At 47.2% G+C, this 21,773-nt stretch overlaps 1 pseudogene; it reads right to left on the minus strand.

Moving 5' to 3' along the window:
- LOC117191467 overlaps positions 1–21,773 on the minus strand; it is a 125,884-nt pseudogene that overhangs the window by 94,518 nt on the left and 9,593 nt on the right.

Genomic DNA, 21,773 nt, shown 5'->3' on the forward strand with positions numbered 1-21,773 from the left:
GTTTGATTCGCTTGTTAACCATAGCTGGGCTTAGATTTAAAGTTTATTTTAAATACAAATATTTAAATTATTTTAATACATTATTTAAATACATTTTTTTTTTAAACATTGGTGTTTTTTTCATTCACTTTCATACTTCGCGCTCTACTTAAAGCAGGCTGGCAGTCCAGCAGCATTTCATTCGAGGTGCAGTTTTTCAGCAGTTGGCAGTTTTCCCGTTTATCGATAGCAACAATGAAATACCCTTCTGGAATATTTAAACCTATTTCAACGATTTCTTTCTACAGAGACCAAGAATAATCATGCATGATGTTATGGGCGGTTTTGGAGAGAGCCGATAGGTATCAGGGCTGGAGAAGAAAGAGACAGCGGCATCTATAGTGAATCCTGGGAAGCAGTGGCAGAGTTGAGTGGGAGAAAAGGCAACGGTGCGAGGAAAAAAAAAAGGAGTTTCCGGTGGAGAATAGTGGAGGCCGCACGTGCCCTGAAAAAAAAAGGAAACAAAATTGGAGATCGTGGAGATAACGATCCCACCAAGACATCAGCGGCAGGCATCAACATCAGCAGAAGCGGCGGACATCGGCAGCAGCATCCCGGTACTGGCCAGGCCGGAAAACTGGTGCGAGAACCGTCAGCGGAGCACCGACTGGAGACACGTTTCTGTCCCCACACACCAACAAAAATATTTCAAAACTTCGCCCCGCCCACTTCCGCCCCCACAAAAGACAAAAATCTGTGGCATCCACAATTTTAAAGATACGAGAAAACCAAAAGCGCAGAATCGTAGAGAATGACCATATCTTTTAGACTGCATAATTTGAATAAGATCGTATTATTATTATAGCCAGCATCAAGAAAACTGTGGAGATAATGTTTTTTATCCCCAATCGGCCGACTAATTATTTCGAATTAAATAAAACTCGGCGCAGAAATAAAATTACGATATGTTCTTTAATGCGTGACATCCAAATTGCAAGTGTGGCTTGCCTGCCCTTTACATTGCCGCTCCGATCGCTAAGCGCAGCTTCCCTCGGCCGACGTCGGTAGGCAGACGCAAAGCGGAGATAGCAAAGAGCGAGCTGGCAGAGAGCGTTTAGCAGGGCAAGCAAGCGCAAAGCTTTAACAAACAAATGAGTGACTGAGGGCCAAGAATTAGGTGCTATTTGGCAAGCAGCTAATCGGCTGGGTTCTGCTCCGAACATTCACCCCCCGTTGGAAGGCAAAGGCTTTCAACAGATCCATCCTGAAGGGGCAGAACCGCTATTTTTCCAACGGCCCTCTTGAAGATGCTTGCTTGGGCGCAGCTGGCGGCTACGCTGGGATGATCGTCGAACGCAGCAATCGGGGCTTTTTTACGAAGGCGGCTTGTCGTGATTACGTCTTGATCATCGGGAACCTCTGTAATTGCATAGAATGGCAGGAAATTTGGCAATGTAGAAATTGTTGAAAGTTGAATTTCATTTAGCGTGGATATGTAGGTTTTTAATATATGGAAAAGTTCGCGCTGCAGTTCCTGATTCTCCGATCGCAGTTTTTCCACTTGCACCTGGCACTCGAGCAGCTGCTTCCTGCATTGCTGCTCTAAGTTTTGGTACTCCAGCGTTGTGGGTCGAAAATCGTCAATAGAGATGCACGAGGAATTTTCAAAAGCGGCTAAAGCTGCACGCTTATTCTCCGAGCTATCAATGCTTCCTGATACTATCCAACCAAGTTTAGTCTCCTGCAATGTTGGCAATTGGGCTGATAGTCGAATCTGTCCGACGCACATTAAATCGAAGAACAAACCAGAACCTATCAACAGATCGATACGTTGGGGCTTGGAGAAATTAGGATCAGCTAGTTTTAGATTATTCGGCATTGGCCAATCCTTTGCGTCTACGCCGAAGTTAGGCTGCATTTCCGTAATTGAGTTGGTGACAATTGCAGCGAAGGAATCTCGATAGCTTGCGTCCTGGGATTGTACAACTATATGTACAGACTTGCCTCGAAGGTAGAATGGAATCTCCGATTCCAGAGATGTGAACATAAGACGAGCGATGAGCCAACTGCAACTGATCAGCAAGTCTAGATGTTACAAAGTTTGCCTGTGATGCAGAATCCAAAATGGCACGACATGGGATAAGTGCTCCATAACGATCTGTTACATGGACGAGGGCAGTAGGTAGCAACACGTTCTGGCTAGGCTGAGATTTCTGGATCGAGGGGGAGGGCTAGAACACCCGCTTGCTAGAAGCACAGTCGCGGCCTCTTGCTGGATCGATTCCTCGGCCGGTGAAGAGGAAGATGAAGCACCAGTTCCCGATGGAATGTGGAGTAGCGTGTGATGTTTGGCCTGGCAATGCCTGCAAAGTCCTGACCTGCACCTCTGCAATTCATGGTCTTTGTTGAGGCAGTTCAAACACAAGCGGCTCTTCTTTGCTTCTTTGTATCGTTCAAACGCAGAAAGATTCAGGAATGCCTGACATCTAGATATGTAATGCTCGGAGGAATTGCAATGGTTACATATGGGGTTAGGATGGTCGTTACTGGAGGTGATAAGGGTGACAGGTTTGTCTTCTCCCACCTGTTGACTAGGACTTGTTGCCATGGCTGATCCCAAATTCTCCAGCATCCGACATCTCGCTTCCAAAAATGAGGCCATGCTTGACCACCGAGGCAATCCTGACGTCGGCAAGTTCTCTTCCCATTTCTCCTTTGTTTTGTGGTCCAGTTTCGTGCCTATGATGAAGATCAGCAACCCATCCGAAATCTCCTGCGGGGTCGCCAAGGTCTGAAGTACACGCAAGTGCGAATTGATTTTGTCGCTGAGCGCGCGCAAGCCGATAGCTGAGCCCTTCTCCACCCCTTGCAGCCCGAAAATAGCCTTGACGTGTGCCTGAAAATGTAACAGTTTATTATCGAATCGCAACATTAGCAAATTCAACGCCTTGTCGTAATTCTCCTCAGAAAGTTCCAAAGAACGAATCGTATCCAGCGCAGCACCATCTAGACATCCACGAAGATATTGGAATTTTTCGATGATTGGTATACGATGGTCTTTGTGCACCATTGTCGAGAACATCGAGTGGAATTCTGGCCAATCCATGTAGTTCCCCCCGAATCGCGGAAGCTGCAACTCGGGCATTCGAGAACGGCCTATACTATTATAAGCGAACAACGACGAATTCCCCTCGAGAGTAGGCCGAGCCGTTGAATTGGCAACATTTACCGTGCGAGCAGCCATCAACTCCCGCGACAGCCTGGACCTAACCTTGACATAAACATTCGAAAAGTCCAGCCGGGCAGGAAGGGCTAACTGCAGGAAATCCAGCCTTTCAAGGCTCGTTTGAGCGGCATAGAAGTCCGCATTCATTCGCTCGATCTGCTCTAAGCGAGCTTGAAGTTCTGCCTCATCTAACTCGGCAAGCTCTTCCTTGGTGAGAAAGCGATCCATGGCCTTTAGTTGGCGCGCGATGGACTCGGCCTTGTGCTTGTAGAAATCTACATCACTCGGCATTGCTGCGTTCGCGACATTGGTAGGCTCAGGTGCTGCCATGTTGAGGTTTTAAAAGAGTCACTCAGCACGACCGAAAAAGACACCCTGTATACGTATAAACGTGGGAACCGAAAGCAAAGGGATTACAGCTAATGCCTTTAGCTGTGCGGCTGTGCGAGCTGTCCGATTCCGCTTTGTACTCCGCTTGTGTGTATTAGTGAGTTCGCTGCACTGCCTACCGCACTGACCGAATTGTCGCGACAGAGAAATTAATAGCCAGCAATGAGTGTATGTAGGTGTATGTAAGTGTGTTTTAGCACCGAATTGTGCTTAACCGCCGAAAATTTGCTAGGGCTAACGAATGTCGATCGCGAATGATTATTAATTGACACTGCAACTCAGATATCACGTCGGGGTCACCAAATTTTATGTGGAGATAATGTTTTTTATCCCCAATCGGCCGACTAATTATTTCGAATTAAATAAAACTCGGCGCAGAAGTAAAATTACGATATGTTCTTTAATGCGTGACATCCAAATTGCAAGTGTGGCTTGCCTGCCCTTTACATTGCCGCTCCGATCGCTAAGCGCAGCTTCGCTCGGCCGACGTCGGTAGGCAGACGCAAAGCGGAGATAGCGAAGAGCGAGCTGGCAGAGAGCGTTTAGCAGGGCAAGCAAGCTTTAACAAACAAATGAGTGACTGAGGGCCAAGAATTAGGTGCTATTTGGCAAGCAGCTAATCGGCTGGGTTCTGCTCCGAACAAAAACAATTTCATTTTTTCTTGCCCTGCCTCTCTCTAACACACACGTAGCATAGCCGGCTTTGCTTAGAGTAAAACATTAGCGCCTAGATCTCAGAGACTATAAAAGCTAGAGCAACCAAATTTGGTATCCACACTCCTAATATATCGGACCGAGACGAGTTTGTTTCAAAATTTCGCCACACCCCCTTCCGCCACCGCAAGGGATGAAAATCTGGGGATATTCACAAATCTCAGAGACTATTAAGGCTAGAGTAACCAAATTTGGTATCCGCACTCCTGTTAGATCTCACTTTAAAACGTATATCTCAAAATTTCGCCCCACCCCCTTCCGCCCACACAAAGGACGAAAATCTGTTGCATCCACAATATTGAGGATACGAGAAAACTAAAAACGCAGAATCATAGATAATGATCATATCTATCAGATTGCTGAATCTGGATTAGATCAGATCATTTTTATAGCCAAAAGGAACAAATCAAGTTGCACTGGCTACGCAGCGCCCGACGTCACGCTCAGACTGCTTTTCTGTCTCTCTCGCACGCACTCTTTGTCGTGTCGTTCAATATTAGCGGCGTCTGCCGGAGGAGAGCCATACTGACTTAGTATCGGGTATAACTGTAGAGTTGCGGTGTCCGCTGCAACTCCCAACGTTCCCCCTCGTTTTTTTATACCCGATACTCAAAATGAGTATTGGTGTATATTAGATTTGTGGTAAAAGTGGATGTGTGTAACGTCCAGAAGGAATCGTTTCCGACCCCATAAAGTATATATATTCTTGATCAGCATCAATAGCCGAGTCGATTGAGCCATGTCTGTCTGTCCGTCTGTCCGTCCGTCCGTCTGTCCGTCCCCTTCAGCGCCTAGTGCTCAAAGACTATAAGAGCTAGAGCAACGATGTTTTGGATCCAGACTTCTGTGATATGTCACTGCTACAAAAATATTTCAAAACTTCGCCCCGCCCACTTCCGCCCCCACAAAGGACGAAAATCTGTGGCATCCAAAATTTCAATGATACGAGAAAACCAAAAACGCAGAATCGTAGAGAATAACTATATCTTTTAAACTACAGAATCTGAATTGGATCGTATTATTATTAGAGCCAGCATCAAGAAAACAATTTAATTTTTTCTCACCCTGTCTCTCTCTAACACACACGTTGTATAGCCGGCTTTGCTTAGAGTATGTTTGTAGGAGGGCGGATCACCGGATCACCGGCTTTCCAGCGACGAGTGGGAAAATCTCCAAACGAAGAAGTCAGAGTTGTTCCAATAAATATGTTCCTTGTATTTCGGTATATATGTATGTGGACTGTAGGTGCGCGTATGTGCACGACGACAGCTTGTAGCTGGGTGGGAAACGTAACTAAAACTAGGCCTTACGATCTATGCTCCATGATGGCTTGAGCGCCAGGTGGATCGTGGGTCGTCTCCCGAGCGCCCCTCCGAGCGCACGAAGTTGGCACAGTGCGCGGCAATCGTCTGCTGCTGGCCTGAACATCTCCCCCCCCCCCACACCTTCTCGTTGCCGACGCGCGTAGTGGGTATCGTGAAGGCGGAGGCCAATGAGTCGTCAATGCAGCTCACCGGCGTGCATGGGTCGATGAGCGCGCCCGTTTCGAAATCCTTCGAGCCCGTATCCAGGACCACCAGCGCCGTCGGGAGGATATTGAGGCTCCTATGTTGTAGAAGGGAGCTTACGGAGGGCGCCGGGGTTCCTACGACGGGGCGGTTCACGGGGTGACGGGGACGGCACTCAGCTTGAGCCGCTGGACTCGCAAACGATGAGGTCGCGGTTCCTACGACCGGTCGGCTGACGGGCCGACGAGGACGGCGTTCGGCGTGAGCCGGCGTAGATGGCGGCGGTGCAGCCAGGTCTGGACGGGCTGGGCGACGAGGGCGGCGTCCGGCATGGGCCGATGTAGCTGTCGACTGTATTCGCGAGGCTGAGCGGGCTGGACAGCGAGGCGCGGAGATGTGGAGTAGCGTGTGGTGGTTCTTGCCACACACCCCGCACAGCCCGCCACTGAGGCAGTCCTTCCCGGAGTGCTGGTGCGCCAGGCAGTTGGCGCAGTATTTGTTTCTCAGGACGGCTCGGAGCCTCTTCTCAGGGCTCAGGCGCAGAAACACATGGCAGGTCCGTAGCCGGTGTATTCCTGAGCAGACTCGGCAACGGTAGGTGCCTCTACCCCGTGGATGCCGGCTCTCCCCGGTGCGGTTGGCGCGTGAGCGTGGGGCCATGTCTGGATACGATGAACTAGGAGGAAGGAAAGTGGTCGAAGAAGTATTAGTAATGAAACTTGGAGCTTTGGAAGGTACATTCGCGTTATTGTTGGACGGAACTAGGGCGTTCTACTGGGAGGAGAACGACCTTTACAACAGGCCTTTTAAGGACCCCGCGGGCAGTAAGGATATTTACCACACGGACTCTGTCGTCAGCGCCGGGATACACGGACTGGACTCTCCCGAGCCGCCATTCATTGGAGGGCAGGTTGTCTTCTTTGACGACAACCATATCCCCAACCTGGAGGTTTGGCGTCGGCGTCTGCCACTTAGTGCGCTTGTGGAGCTCTTTGAGGTATTCCTCTTTCCACCGCTGGCAAAACTGTTGGGTGAGCGCCTTTAAATGCTGCCATCGATTGATTATTGATTTAAGGTCACCTTTTATTTCGGGTTCGGCCGTGGACATCAAGGGTCCCCGGTAAGGAAGTGCCCGGGAGTAAGGGCCAGCAACTCAGTTGGATCTTCGGACATCGGCGAGAGCGGTCTGGAATTAAGGCATGCTTCGATCTTTGCGAGAAGCGTGGAAAGCTCTTCGAAAGAGTACTTCCGAGTGGACATGGCTTTGTAAAAGAGAGTTTTGAAACTCTTCACCCCGGCTTCCCACTGACCTCCCATGTGTGGAGCTCCTGGTGGGATAAAACGCCACGAAACCCGGTGATGGCTGTACGCATCAGTTATCGAGCCCTTGAATGCTTCTAGGAAGTCACGGGAAAGCACCTTGGCGGCACCAACGAAAGTTTTGCCATTGTCGGAGTGAATGCGCTGCGGACACCCTCGTCGTGCGACGAAACGAGCGAAGGCTGCAAGAAATTTCTCGGTCGTGAGATCCGACGTGGGCTCCAAATGGATCGCCTTCGTGGAAAAACACACGAACACACACACATACCCCTTGGTTATCAGGCACGCTCTGCCTGTGTAATTCCGTATTTCGAAGGGACCCGCGTAGTCAATTCCGGTGTGCGTGACCGTTCTGGGAAAGGACGTTCGTTCCGTAGGAAGATCACCCATCATTTGCAGGAGTTTACCACCCCCTTCATGAGTTTCTGAACCTTGGGAATCCAGAACTTGGATCGGATAAGTCGCACCATTAGTTGGTTCCCGCCATGAAGAGTTATCCGGTGGGTGAATTGCGCGAGAAGGCGGGATAGCCGGCAGCGGTACGGCAGAATAATGGGATGCCGTTCGTCGTACTTCAGAAAGGTAGAAGTTGCGATACGGCCACCTGCTCTTATGAGCCCATGTTTGTCTAGGAAAGGGTTCAAATTCAGGATAGAACTTGACCTTGGCACTGGCCGCTTCTCGCTTAGGCAGTGATGCTCTTGGGAGTATTCCCTGCGCTGAGTCTCTAGGATAAGAGTGCGCTCAGCTTCGGTAATGTCTTCGCTTGCAAGGTGGTCCTCTTGTCCGGTGACCAGCTTCCGGCAGCGTTTTGTGAAGCGAAGGACATAAGCACGGACTCGCAGGGCTCTCTCCAGATTGGAGAACCGATCGAGGAAGTCTTCGGATGGGCTCGGTGCAAAATGAACCTTCAGAGCACGTTGCTCGAGGGCTATCACGGGATCGTCCCCGCCTTGGGCTGGCCATTGATGCCGGGGCCCTTGCAACCACGCTGGTCCGTGCCACCAGAGTTGGTTCTCGACGAGCTCCTTTAAGGATACGCCCCTGCTGGCGAGGTCGACGGGATTTTGTGCGGACGGAACGTGACCCCAATTCTCGACCCCGGTGGCTTGCGAAATTCTGGTCACTCGGTTGGCCACGAAGGTAGTCCAGTGGCAAGCAGGCTTTTTCAGCCAGGACAGGACTATAGCGGAATCTGTCCAGAAGTAACAGGTTGTAGGTGCGCTTGGCATATTTGGCAGGATAGCCGTCGCCATTTCGGACAGCAGCACGGCGCCGCACAGCTCTAACCGGGGGAGCGATACAGTCTTAACGGGTGCGACTCGTGTTTTCGCGGTAAGCAACTGCACCTTGACCAGGTGGTCAGTCTCGATGCGTACGTAGATCGCCGCACCGTACGCCTTTTCGGACGCATCGCAAAATCCGTGATGCTCGACCCTTACAGCTGGTTCGGAGCCAATCCACCTTGGAATGCGGATCTGGTCGAGAGCGGAGTAGCTCCGCAGAAAACTCTGCCAGCGCTGACGCATCTCGGTCGGAAGATCTTCGTCCCATCCCACTTCTTGCAACCAGATCTCTTGCATGGTGCTATCAGGCTTGAAGACAGCGTGGTGCGGCAGGTAGTAGGTTGAGGACCCATGAGTCGGAAGAACTTCTGTCATGTGTCCAAGCTCTAGGTATTCTTGGATCACGGTGTCGTACTGCTCTTGTAGGGGACTGTTTCTTTTCAAGCGATTTTCGTTTCTTATGAACTGGGCCAGCGCGGTTGCCCTTGAATACCCCAGGTCTGATCCGAGATGATCTGGGTCGCGAAACGGTAACGTGACGACGTATTTCCCGCTTGGCGTTCTTGACGTAGTTCGGAGGAAATTTCTTTCGCAGTACGAATCCGACTCGCTTTCTATTTTAGTAGGAATGTCCTCCACCTCCCAAAACTTTGTGAGGAGTTTGTCTAACGGAGACTCTAGCTCGGTGGAAATTTGCGTGGAGAAGGATGCGACCCTGCCTTGTACCGTGTTTGGCACTGGGCCTGTAAGAACCCATCCGAAAATGGTCTCCTGTCCGAGGAGAGATCCACAGATGTTCGTCAGTGAGCCGCTCAAGAGGATGGATGGAAGGATGTCGGCACCAATCAGGACATCTATTTGTGAGCTTGCGTAAAATGTCGGGTCTGCCCATGGCAGGTTCGGCAAGTCTCGCAACGAGTGTTGCGGGATCGGATGGGAGGGAAGGCTGCCTGATAGTTCCGGCAGGACATAGGCTGTGGCGTCCAAGTGTAAGCCCGGCTTAGTCGGGGAGCGGATGGAAAAATGGCAGAGCTTCTTGGACTGAGCAGATATGGCCTGATTGAGGCCCGAGACCTGTGCCTGGGCGAGTCGGAATGGCAACTTAATGATCTGGAAGAGACGTTCCGTAATGAACGTCGCCTCGGAGCCCGGGTCGATTAGAGCGCGGGCGCGAAAGTTTGTCCCCAAGTGGCAAATATTAATAATAGCCGTGCCCAGGAGTACCGCCCTCTTTCCGGAGGCGAAATAGTTCTGAACGCTAGGCTGAGCTTCGGCAGGAGTCGGAAGTGGTACGGAGTTGGGCACGGATTGGCTGGAAACTGGAGTGCCACGGTGCAGCAGCGTACGATGCCGGTCTCCACACGTGTTGCAGTTGTGGGCGCTTTGGCATTCACGAATCTGGTGACCTCTTGCGAAACAGTTTAAGCAAAGCATTTTTTTCTTAATATAGCTGGAGCGAGCATCAGGTCTCATCTGAAGGAATTGAGGGCATACCCGGATCGGATGGTTCTCTTTGGAGCAAAGATCACACGTTCTCCGCTTCGGATCCACAGTTGTTCCGAACGAGTGAACCCGCCTTGCAACAGAGCTCCCTTGGGAACGGAATGGGTTGGGATTGCCCTTTGAACTCTCTGACATGGGTAGACTCGCCCTGGAGTGGGCCTGAGTCTCCATGCCTGGATGGCCATCCTCGGTCACCTCGAGAGACAGGTACCGCTCCGCCAGGAACTTGTCCATAGCGTGCCAGGTGGGAATTTCGGACTTGTGTGTCACGGACTGCTCCCAAAGCTCCAAAGTCGCTTTCGGCAACTTCGCGGATATGAGGTACACAAACACTCCGTCAGCGAAAATGCTGTCTGTGGAGACCTCGGAGTGGTTGAGTGTCGTAAGGCACTTGTGGACGGCCCTCTGAAGCTCTTTTAGCGCTGCAGCTGACTCGGTGCGGATTAGGTATAGACTGAAAAGGATCTTCAGCTGGGCTTTGAGTATCAGCCTCTTGTTTTGGAAACGCTCACGGAGGGCGTTCCATGCGGACGCGAACCCTTCGTTCGTGAGTGGAGCCTGTGCCACTATGTCGTGGGCCTCACCGCTTGTTTTTTTGTTGAGGTGGAACAGTTTTTCTACTGGAGCCAACCTCGGGTTCTCTATATATATGGCGGTGAACAGGTCTCGGAACGTGGGCCACTGCTGGTAGTCCCCACTGAAAACATCAGTGTCACATGGAGGAAGACGGCAACCGCCGGAAGTCGGCACTTGATTGGCCAGTTGCGGCGTGTGAGGGACAGTCGGGGGTTCGAGCTGATCGTTCAGTTCGGCAAGGCATTGCGCGTAGACCGCGTAGCAGTCATCGTACATCCCTTGGACGTCAGCTGCCCCCTCTGGATCTACTTCCGTTATCGCCTCCACACAGGCCTCGAACTCCGCGTCCACCTTCGCCCACAGGCTTCGGAGTTGATCTCGATGGACTTGGGAGAGCGAGCGGTTGGTGTGCTAGCATCTGGAGCGCTGAGCTTCTGGTCGAAGCGTGTCAGTCTGCTTGCAGCCAAGGCAAACTTAGACCGTGCGGAACTGGCGACCGATTGGGCCATAGTGCTCGGCACCGTGCGAGGGACGACCGAGGGGAGCAACAAGGCCTCAAAGGCATGTGGTGTGTGAGCCCTGGACGTGGTCGGACCTCGCTCAGCTGGGGCCGGACGGGAAGCTGTAAGCGTAGTGATTGCGCCGTTGGAGCTGGGTGGATGGGTCAAACTCAGCGAACTCCCCCGCCTAAACTTCTTGCGAGATTTCTTCTCACCAGTGGGCATGGTTGGCTGATGGATTTGCGATAGCGCGTATCAGAGTCGCAAAGCAGGTGAGCGGAAATGGAGAAGTGGAAGTTGTGAACGACGAACCGTGGTTATGTGGCCTTGGCGGGATTTATCGCGAGTATTTATATAGTAGAAGTCGGGCACCGTGGCCGGAATATATAAATATAAAATACTACGATCAAATAAAAAACAAAGGGCCAACCAAGAGCGACTAATAAGGATGAGCAATGATATGGATGCACAAGGTACCCCTATATAGAGTCGGTTGCAAACGAATGTTGAAAACAATATACCCTCGAAGTGCTGGGTAGCGCTACACTTGGCGTTCCGTTACGGTCAAGCGCGGCACCGAAAAATATTCTCCCACCAACAACAGCGCAAGCAAACGGTGGAGAAGCGAAAGCGAAAGGAAAAACGAAACGAATGCACCGCTGCTGCTGCTTGTATGTGTGTTCGTATGGATGTAAGTGCTATGTACCGTGGCTTGGGTTGACGACCCAACTTTTTGGCGAGATGTAAAACAACGGTTAAAACGGTGGATAACCGTTTTATATACAATATGTATATTATATAGATGTGCAAGAATATGCTAATTTAAAATGCGTACGTATAGATATGTAAGATAAATACATACATATGTATGTGCAGTATGTATGGATCGTTATTTTGTTGGTAGTATAATTAGTTAAATAAGGAGGCGCAGTGATTTGTTATTTTATTTCCTTATAAAACCGACAAACTATGGAACGTTGAGCATGCACGGAATAAACCACAAAAATAATTGCAAGAATATGCCTTTATGTTTGTTGCCAGCCGCTTGGATTGCGTTGCGATGTGTACATACATGTATGTATGTCTGTATGTTAGCAACGAAAGCTCAGCTGGTAGCTGGAGAGGTAAGAATATTATTTACACTGGATCGGAAGCTGAACGCAGGAGTTAGCTCGGATCAAATTAAACCTTTGGAGAAGTAGGAAGCCACAACCGTTGGCAGAACGAAGTATGGTTTAATTTGGAGCTAGAGCGAGAAATAAATACATACACATGCATGTACATATGCCACGGGAACTCGGACTGGGATGGAAAAACTCGCACAAAATCACTGCACTGTTGTTAGGCACAATCGAAGAGTACTTATCTTGAACTTGGAGCGATCCGCCGATGCTGGCTGGGGTGAGCTTCTCCTTATGGGGAAGGCGAAGATCCGGCTCGAAGGACCAATGTTTGTAGGAGGGCGGATCACCGGAGCGGCTTTCCAGCGACGAGTGGGAAAATCTCCAAAAGAAGAAGTCAGAGTTGTTCCAATAAATATGTTCCTTGTATTTCGGTATATATTTATGTGGACTGTAGGTGCGCGTATGTGCACGACGACAGCTTGTAGCGGGGTGGGAAACGTAACTAAAACTAGGCCTTACGATCTATGCTCCATGATGGCTTGAGCGCCGGGTGGATCGTGGGTCGTAAAGTCTCCCGAGCGCCCCTCCGAGCGCGCGAGAGCGAGTTGAGACCGGAGCGCACGAAGTTGGCACAGTGCGCGGCAATCGTCTGCTGCTGGCCTGAACAGAGTAAAACATTAGCGCCTAGATCTCAGAGACTATAAAAGCTAGAGCAACCAAATTTGGTATCCACACTCCTAATATATCGGACCGAGACGAGTTTGTTTCAAAATTTCGCCACACCCCCTTCCGCCCCCGCAAAGGATGAAAATCTGGGGATATTCACCAATCTCAGAGACTATTAAGGCTAGAGTAACCAAATTTGGTATCCGCACTCCTGTTAGATCTCACTATACCCTATAGATTACCCTAGGGTAATCGCCTAGGGACAGGCTAATAACAAACGTTGGGGGAGTGACATATCCATAATTCCCCACATCCCATACACATTATGTTTATGTACAATTCATCCACCCCATCCACACAAGTAACAGGACCCCACTCAAGAATCAATAACTGTTTCTTCCCATACTCCAAGCTAGGGCCCCCCATAATATAAACAATGGACCACATTGTTTCATCAACATTAGAATCACGCCACTCTCGAGAAATCGATTCTTTAGAATCACGAGGACCAATCAAAGCTAGACATAAAACCAAGGAGTATCACATTCCTAGCTCCGTCATGTAATGCAACACCGATCGCCAGCAGTGGATGCCTTTCATCAAAGCCGACGCATCCCCAAATATCGATCCAGGCACGTACGCCACCGACACGAAGATGCAGCCGAGGAAAGCAACGCCCGAAGCCAGAGTCGGGAGTTCCAAGAGAAGGGCTCATGGAAACTAGCCAGCAGCAGAGAGATCAGTTCCGTTTGAGACAAGCAGACGTAAAGTTAAGTCGGGGAATTCAACCAATCTTGTGACAATCTTGTACTAAAAATAAAATCTTTTTTTAAAAACTAAATTTCGAGTTGCGGATATTTAACTATATGTATATGTGGAAGTCCAATGCCACAGGTTTTGTATGATAAAAAGCTGACCAATCCAATTTGTATCTCCTCTTCGTTCAGTTACTGTAGCAATCAGGATTTGGTTTTGAATAACTTTATGCAACGCGTAGGAGATTAAAGACTAGATATAGACTAGCTCCAATCCAATTATTATCTCCTTTTCGATTCCGGGGACTCCCGCTAATGCGGAAAGCAGGATGTGGCAATCACTAGCCAGTCGTTGGAAATTTGATTTAGAAAAAGGAAAAAGGTCGCCGGATGCGTTTTGCAATTGCGTCATGTGCCATAAAATGCAGTTTGAGCAGGGATTTTTTCATTTCCAGACCTGCAACGTCAGATATAAATTCATTGAGCAAGAAGTCAGGAAAAATTCATCACCCACATCCGCTGTTCCCGGCAGTGGAAATGTATTGCTTCTAAAATGTAGTTATGTTTCGCGAGACCTCCTAAATAATGCTTTAAGAAACCTATCACCTAGCGACGGATTCTTAGAAAACTCTCTCTATAGCTTTTTATACCCGATACTCAAAATGAGTATTGGGGTATATTAGATTTGTGGTGAAAATGGATGTGTGTAACGTCCAGAAGGAATCGTTTCTAACCCCATAAAGTATATATATTCTTGATCAGCATAAATAGCCAAGTCGATTCAGCCCTTTCTGTCTGTCCGTCTGTCCGTCCGTCCGTCCGTCCGTCCGTCCGTCTGTCCGTCTGTCCGTCCCTATTAGCGCCTAGTGCTCAAAGACTATAAGAGCTAGAGCAACGATGTTTTGGATCCAGACTTCTGTGATATGTCACTGCTACAAAAATATTTCAAAACTTCGCCCCGCCCACTTCCGCCCACACAAAGGACGAAAATCTGTGGCATCCACAATTTTAAAGATATGAGAAAACCAAAAACGCAGAATCGTAGAGAATGACTATATCTTTTAGACTGCAGAATCTGAATTGGATCGTATTATTATTATAGCCAGCATCAAGAAAACAATTTCATTTTTTCTCGCCCTGTCTCTCTCTAACACATTATTAGACCTACATATGGGTAGACGGATAGGCCTAAAAGTACGGGTAGGTCTAGATGGAACGGCCAAGTCAATCTGACCCAAGAGAGTTTGGGAGTCAACAGTCCCAAGAAGGAGCTTGTGCACGAACATTACGCCATTGCATATTCTGCGATGGTGCAACGACGGCAAAATAAGATTCTACCCGAGTCCCAGTTAAAGTTCCGAAGGGCAAAAATTAAAAATTGCTTTTGCACGGATTCAATAACAGCCTGCTGCTCTTTATACTGCGGGCTCCATACACAAGAACAATACTCCAATATAGGACGTACTAACGAGATGTACAGTTGTTTCGTAACGTACGGGTCGTCAAACTCCTTGGACCAACGTTTGATGAACGCTAAAACACCCTTAGCTTTATTTACAGTTGCTGCTATATGGGTGTTGAAACACATCTTATGATCAAAAAGGACTCCGAGGTCATTTGAACTCGAAATTCGCTCAAGGACATGATTTCCTAGAACATATGAGACAAAATGAGGAGCGCGACGGTAAAATGTCATAAGTTTGCATTTGGAAAGGTTCAGAAAAAGAAGATTAGTTGAACACCACAATAGTAGTTCACTTAGATCAAGTTGAAGGCGTGTGTGCAAATACCAATCAGAGTAAGAAAGACAGATTTTGACATCATCAGCATACATTAGTGTAGTAGAGTATGTTATAACTTGAGGAAGGTCGTTCACAAATAAAATAAACAGAAGCGGGCCCAGATGACTGCCCTGGGGCACACCTGAAGTAACATTAACAGTATTTGACAACACGTTAGAAAACAAAACACGTTGAGTACGGTTAGAGAGATAGGACAAAATCCAATCTAGAAGATTCGTTGGGAACCCTAATAAAGAGAGCTTTTGAATAAGCAGAGCATGGTTCACAGAATCGAATGCCTTGCTGAAGTCCGTAAAAACTACATCCGTCTGCAAACCAATTTGAAAACCACGGTGGATTAGGTTAGAAAACTCAAGAAGGTTAGTCGATGTTGAACGATGTCTGAAAAAACCGTGTTGCGACGGAGATATCAAGCTGCAACACAGATGTTGCAGTTGCCGGGTGACCAGGAACTCAAGAAGCTTCGGGATGGCGGAAAGCTTTGCGATACCACGATAGTTTTCAATGTTTGATCTTGAACCTTTTTTGTGAAGCGGAATGATGTAGGACTCATTCCAAATTACTGGGAGACAAGACTGTTTCAAGGAGAGGTTGAAGAGAAAGGTCAAGGGTTTGCAAAGGGACTGGGCACAGTGTTTTAAGATGCAACTTGGTACCTTATCTGGACCCGCAGAAAACGATATGTCTATAGATGACAAACCTTCCAGAACAACGCTTTCCTCGAAACAGGGCAGAAAAATGCTGTTAGCTTGAGGTAGCTGGTACGGATACGGAGTGGATGCGTTGTAAATATGAGACGAGTACTTTGGAAAAAGTTAGCGAATAAATTTGCAATACCAACAGCAGAAGCTTCTGTTTTGTTCTGGTAATGAAGGGACGGAGGAAAAACGTTTGACTTGCGGTTAGAGTTAACGAACGAATAGAATTTTTAGGATCACTACGAAAGTTACTACTACATTGTGAAAGGTAATGATTATAACACTGACTATTGACGGCAATTAACAGAGAGCGAGCGGAGGAGTATAGAGCTAAGGTCAACGTGGAGCCCGACTTCTGGTACTTTTTATAGAGCCGGGATTTATTATTTTTTAAGTATAACGAATACTTGGAGAACCAGGGAGGCTTGGACGATACAGGTACAGTGATATCTGGAACAAACGTATTAAGGGCGGAGTAAATAGAACTATAAAACGAGTTAACAGTTGCATCTATGTTCGGTAATGAATAAAGAAAGAAAAATAAAGATGTAGATCTAAATCGATAAAGTTTGTTTTGCAAAAACACTTTATGTTGCAAGGAGCCATGGAACTGTCAGCACCTGCAGATTGTGTACACTCAAGTGATATTTCTTTGGACGTTGACATGCAATGACTGCATCTTTCAAGAGGCGATGCAGTTACTGCACCGTCAAGTGGCCGGTGTGAAACCAGCAGAAGGCTGTTACGCGCGGATCCCAGGCAAAACGCAGCCCTCCTCCCGCCCAACCGACCGAGGGGCGCTGCCGCATGACGCGCGGTGCGTAGCCGAACCAAACGCGAACATGCCAGAAAGATAGCTATTAGACTAACATTCGAGGAAAATTAGTACTAAACTTACTAAGAAACTAAGCATGCAATCAAAATACAAATACCACTACAGTTACTAATTAATAGAAATAGAAAGGTGTGTAAGGATTAATAATTTAATACGAGGAAGAGAATTAGTGGTGGATATAATATGGTAGAGGGAATTATAATCCGAGCATAAGACCCTAAACGGTTCATGCAAGGAATAATTCGATCTACAAAGTGGAAGGAACAACGGTATAAAATTTCTAGTCAGTCTAATAGGAATCGTGAAGTTTATGCGGCTCAACAGATCAGGGCTGTCTATGTCACCCCTGATCAAGTTGTGCATAAATATCACAATATCAATATCAATATCACACCAAGCATTTTTCTACGGTTAACTAAGGATGGGAGGTTTACTAATAGTAGTCTACTAGAGTAAGATGGGAGTCTTACACCCGCATCCCAGTTAAGGCCCCGCAGAGCAAAGAGTAAAAAGTTTTTCTGTACTGATTCTATACGGTCCTGGTGTACTTTGTACTGAGGGCACCATACACAGGAGCCGTATTCTAAGATCGGACGAACAAGCGAGGTATAGAGAGTCTTTGTTATATAGGGGTCGTCAAATTCCTTTGACCACCTCTTTATAAACCCAAGCTCGCCCATGGCCTTATTTACCATGGTAGAAATGTGTTCGGAAAACTTTAACTTGGGGTCCAACATAACACCCAGATCATCCACCAGGGTAATTCTCTCAAGAGAACCACCAAATAGGGTATAGGGAGCCAACAAAGGGCTAGAACGATGAAATGTCATAATTTTGCATTTCGAGGCATTAAGGTGTAACAAGTTTGCACAACACCATGACTGAAAGTTATTGAGATCGGATTGCAAGCGAGAATGAAATGAAATGTCCTTGTACTGGACACAGAGTTTAACATCATCCGCATACATAAGTACTCGAGAGTATGTTAATACTGAAGGTAAGTCATTAATAAAGAGTGTGAAGAGTAAGGGGCCTAGATGGCTACCTTGTGGTACTCCCGAAGAAACCTTTACTGGTAAAGAGAGGGAATTTTTGAAGAGGACTCTTTGAGACCTAGAACAAAGATAGCTAGAAATCCATCTCAGGAGGTTGGGCGGAAACCCTAAAAGGTCAAGTTTATGCGCTAAAAGGGAATGGTTTACAGATTCGAATGCTTTACTAAAGTCGGTGTAAATAACATCCGTCTGTAAGTTACATTGAAAGCCTTTAATAATGAAAGAGGTAAACTCTAACAAGTTCGTGGTGGTTGATCGCCGCCTTATAAGTCCATGCTGAGTTGGAGATATAAGTGACTTGCAGAGATGTTGCAAGTGCGGAGTTAAAACCTTCTCAAACATTTTAGGAATAGCGGATAACTTTGCTATACCTCTATAATTTTTTGCATCAGACTTGCTACCTTTTTTATGGAGAGGGGGGAAGCAAGAAGAATCAATGGACAGGGTGAATAGTTTAAGCAAAGGTCCACACAGAGCCTCGGCGCAGTACCTGAGTACACAACCTGGAACCCCGTCTGGACCCGGTGAAAACACTGGCTTAACTAGTCGAAGATCATGAAGTAGGGAACATTCATTTAACAAGGGACTGAAAATGCCGTTCGACCTCGGTAAACCGTATGGGTACGGATGACCAGAGTAGCTTTCCTCAGAATAGGTGGTTTGGAAAAATTGGGCAAAAAGATCGGCAATTGCCTGATCATTATTTGCCGACGTATTACAAAATGATAGCGAGGATGGGTGTGCGGACGTTCTACGCTTACTGCTTACAAAGCTGTAAAACTGTTTAGGGTCGTGAGAAAAACGTATCCTGTATCGAGATAGGTAGTTCTTATAGCATTGAGCATTAAGAACTGAAAAGTTTGACCGAGCTAATACATAGCGAGAGTGAGAAGTAGAAGAACCCACTTCTTGAAATTTGTTATAAAGTCTTGATTTTAAGTTTTTAAGACTGGATAACTCTTTGGTAAACCAAGGGGGTTTTCCAGATCTAGTCGGACAAGAAAGCGGGACACAAGAAACGAAAAATGTGCCAAGAGCATTGTAAAAAATGTTTGTGCCTTTTATGATATCAGTGCACAAGTACAAAGCGGACCAATCAAAATCCCTAATGTTGTTATTAAGCTTCGCAAACTCGGCTTTACGAAAGCAGCGGACACGTTCGGGCAGCCTACTCGACCGATCCAATACAGTTGGTCCTATATCTAGCGACACCTCGAAAGTAGGGTGGTAGGCGTCTTCAGGTATAGTGAGCGGAAGGGCTCAGGTTAACAACACTATGGTCGGATCCGATACAAAGCACAGATCAAGCAATCGACCCAATGAATTTTTCACATGGTTGACTCGAGACAGGGATAGGTCAAGCAAGCCGTCAACAAAGTCATGTCGTGACATGGGCACTAGGATACTAGACTCGTTTACAGAAGACCAAACAGTTCCTGGCAAGTTGAAGTCACCAAGAACTATCATACGATATTTATCAGATAGCGAGGAAGAAACAGCGGTTAAAGCGGACAAGTGCTGCTCATAAATTGAAAGAATCAGTTTTACACACAGGAATTCCAGTTCCTGTTGAACTTGGACTGTGAAGTGTTCCGACGTGAAGTAAGAGTCCACTGCAATTAGAACCCCCCTGCACGTCGAGACGAACGGTCCTTTTTAAAAGTTGTGTACCGACCTGCCAAAACCTCGGAACTAAGAATGTCCGGCTTTAACCAGGTTTCAGTAAACACAATAACGTGGGAAGCAAATGCAACACTATCCCGGAAAAAAATGCTGAGATTACTACGCAAGCCTCTTACATTCTGACAGGTTACTAAAAGAGAAGTTAGTTTTTTGGAAAGGTGGAAGCAAGACGGGAAGTTGAGGAAGAGGAAGTTGAGGTTGAGGGTGGCACACTGGAAAGATTTGGAAGGGATATGGGGGGCCTATTTTTCTTCTTAGCCTTAAACTTCTTCACCACCAAATGCTCCGGCCAAAATTTGGCGGAGCAAATGCTGTCAAATTGAGTTGGGGAGATGCTTATCTTAAACGAGGCTATCTCCCTGGCATAAGAGAAGTTAAATTTCTTCACCTTTAAACCCACGGCTTTTATTTTGCTTTGAATAAAAGCAATTACATCATTAGATGTGAGGTCAGGGGCCAGCCGGGAAACAAAAACTTGTCGTTTTGGTGGGACTCCCACCAGTGGTTTAGTCACCACAGGCCTAGTACCTGTGGTGGCAATATCCGGATGTCCGGAACGTCTATTTACTGGTGGGATCGGGATAGACGGGACAACTAGCGAACTTGCGGACACCACGGACACGGACGCTGCAGACGTACTTGGCTGCACATTCTCCGAGGCGATGAATTCGGCTACCGAATCTGCATCGCTAGCAGCTGTCGTTGCCCTTGGAGTGGCAAACGAGATCAACTGCTGCACACTTGGAGTGGTCAGATCCCGCGGAGTCACCTTTTTGCGCCTCGGAGACTCATTCAGCAGTTTTAAACCGCTAAACTGAGCATCCATGGCTAGGAGCCGATCGTATTGGTTTTTAAAACCAACGGTCAGCTCCTTAAAGCCACTCCGCGTCTGCCTCATGAAAGCCACCATGTCTTTCTCCACCGTACGATATGCCTCGCAACTGTAATGCAAGCCATTACGTTTGGCTATATCATCACTCACGAGGCCGGAAAATCCAGCGCATTTTGCGTGCACTACGCTGTCGCAGAGCCAGCAGGGGACATTCGGCTGATCGTGGGTGATCTGCTTCTTACAGCTTTTTTGGCACAGACCACAGCGTATTCCATTTTATTATTTATTTATTTACTATTATTTGCAAAACAAATTGGTATCAGACCAATGTGCCAGACAACGCTCAAAGCGGAATTGTTAAAAAAAGAGAGCAGAGTGGAGAGCGGTTATAGCGAGAGCTACTAAGCAGAGAGCGCTATTGCTCAGAAAGTTTAAAGAGCGAGAGAGAAAGAACAGTTATTGAAGTTGAGGTGATAGCGAGAGAGTGATAAAACAACAAAAGCTACCAGACGAGAGCGGACTGCAATGCAATACTCACTCACTGCAACAACACAAACACAAGCCGACGCCGAAAAATAAAAAGTTAAATAATGTTTTAACACAAATCAAAAGGCATGCACTCGCGTAAATGAATAGGTTTCCAGATTGTTGTCTGGTTAGAAAGTATAATTAGAATTTAGTTAGGAAAACACCGGCTGTTTATTCAAAACAAAAGGAAAAAATGCGGAGCGCAAAACAAAAACACGTCTGATCACTACGATAGATAATCGGATAATCAACAAAGTTGGATGGTAAGGATCTTCAGGGAGAGATATTGGGCTTGCACTAGATACCGTAGCAAGAGAACCATCGTTAACAAAAACGAGGTCAAGAAGTCTGTCCCTAATGTTTTTAACGGCATTAATTTGGACAAGGGAAATATCCGTTAGCCCATTGATAAAGTCATTATGGCAATTGGGAAACAACAGGTTAGCGTCATTACAAGGCAGCCAAGAAAGAAATGGGAGGTTAAAGTCCCCCATGACAATAATTCGATCATTGCACCCTAATGCAGAAACAACATTATTAATTGCTGAGAGGTGGTGTAAGTAAAGCTCAGCATCAGACCTGGGAGGAATGTAAGAGCAGGTTAAATAGAAAAATGCGGAGCCAACACGAACTTTGACTGCAACAAATTCAATTCCATGAATGTTATTGAATGGGAATAACTCAGATGAGAAAACAGATTTAACTGCAATCAGAACCATACCTGCAAAAGATGGGCGGTCCATTCTATAAATAGTGTAACTATCAATGAAAATTTCATGATCATTGACAGAGG

This window comes from Drosophila miranda, assembly GCF_003369915.1.
Source record: "Drosophila miranda strain MSH22 chromosome Y unlocalized genomic scaffold, D.miranda_PacBio2.1 Contig_Y1_pilon, whole genome shotgun sequence".
NCBI classification, from domain to species: domain Eukaryota; kingdom Metazoa; phylum Arthropoda; class Insecta; order Diptera; family Drosophilidae; genus Drosophila; species Drosophila miranda.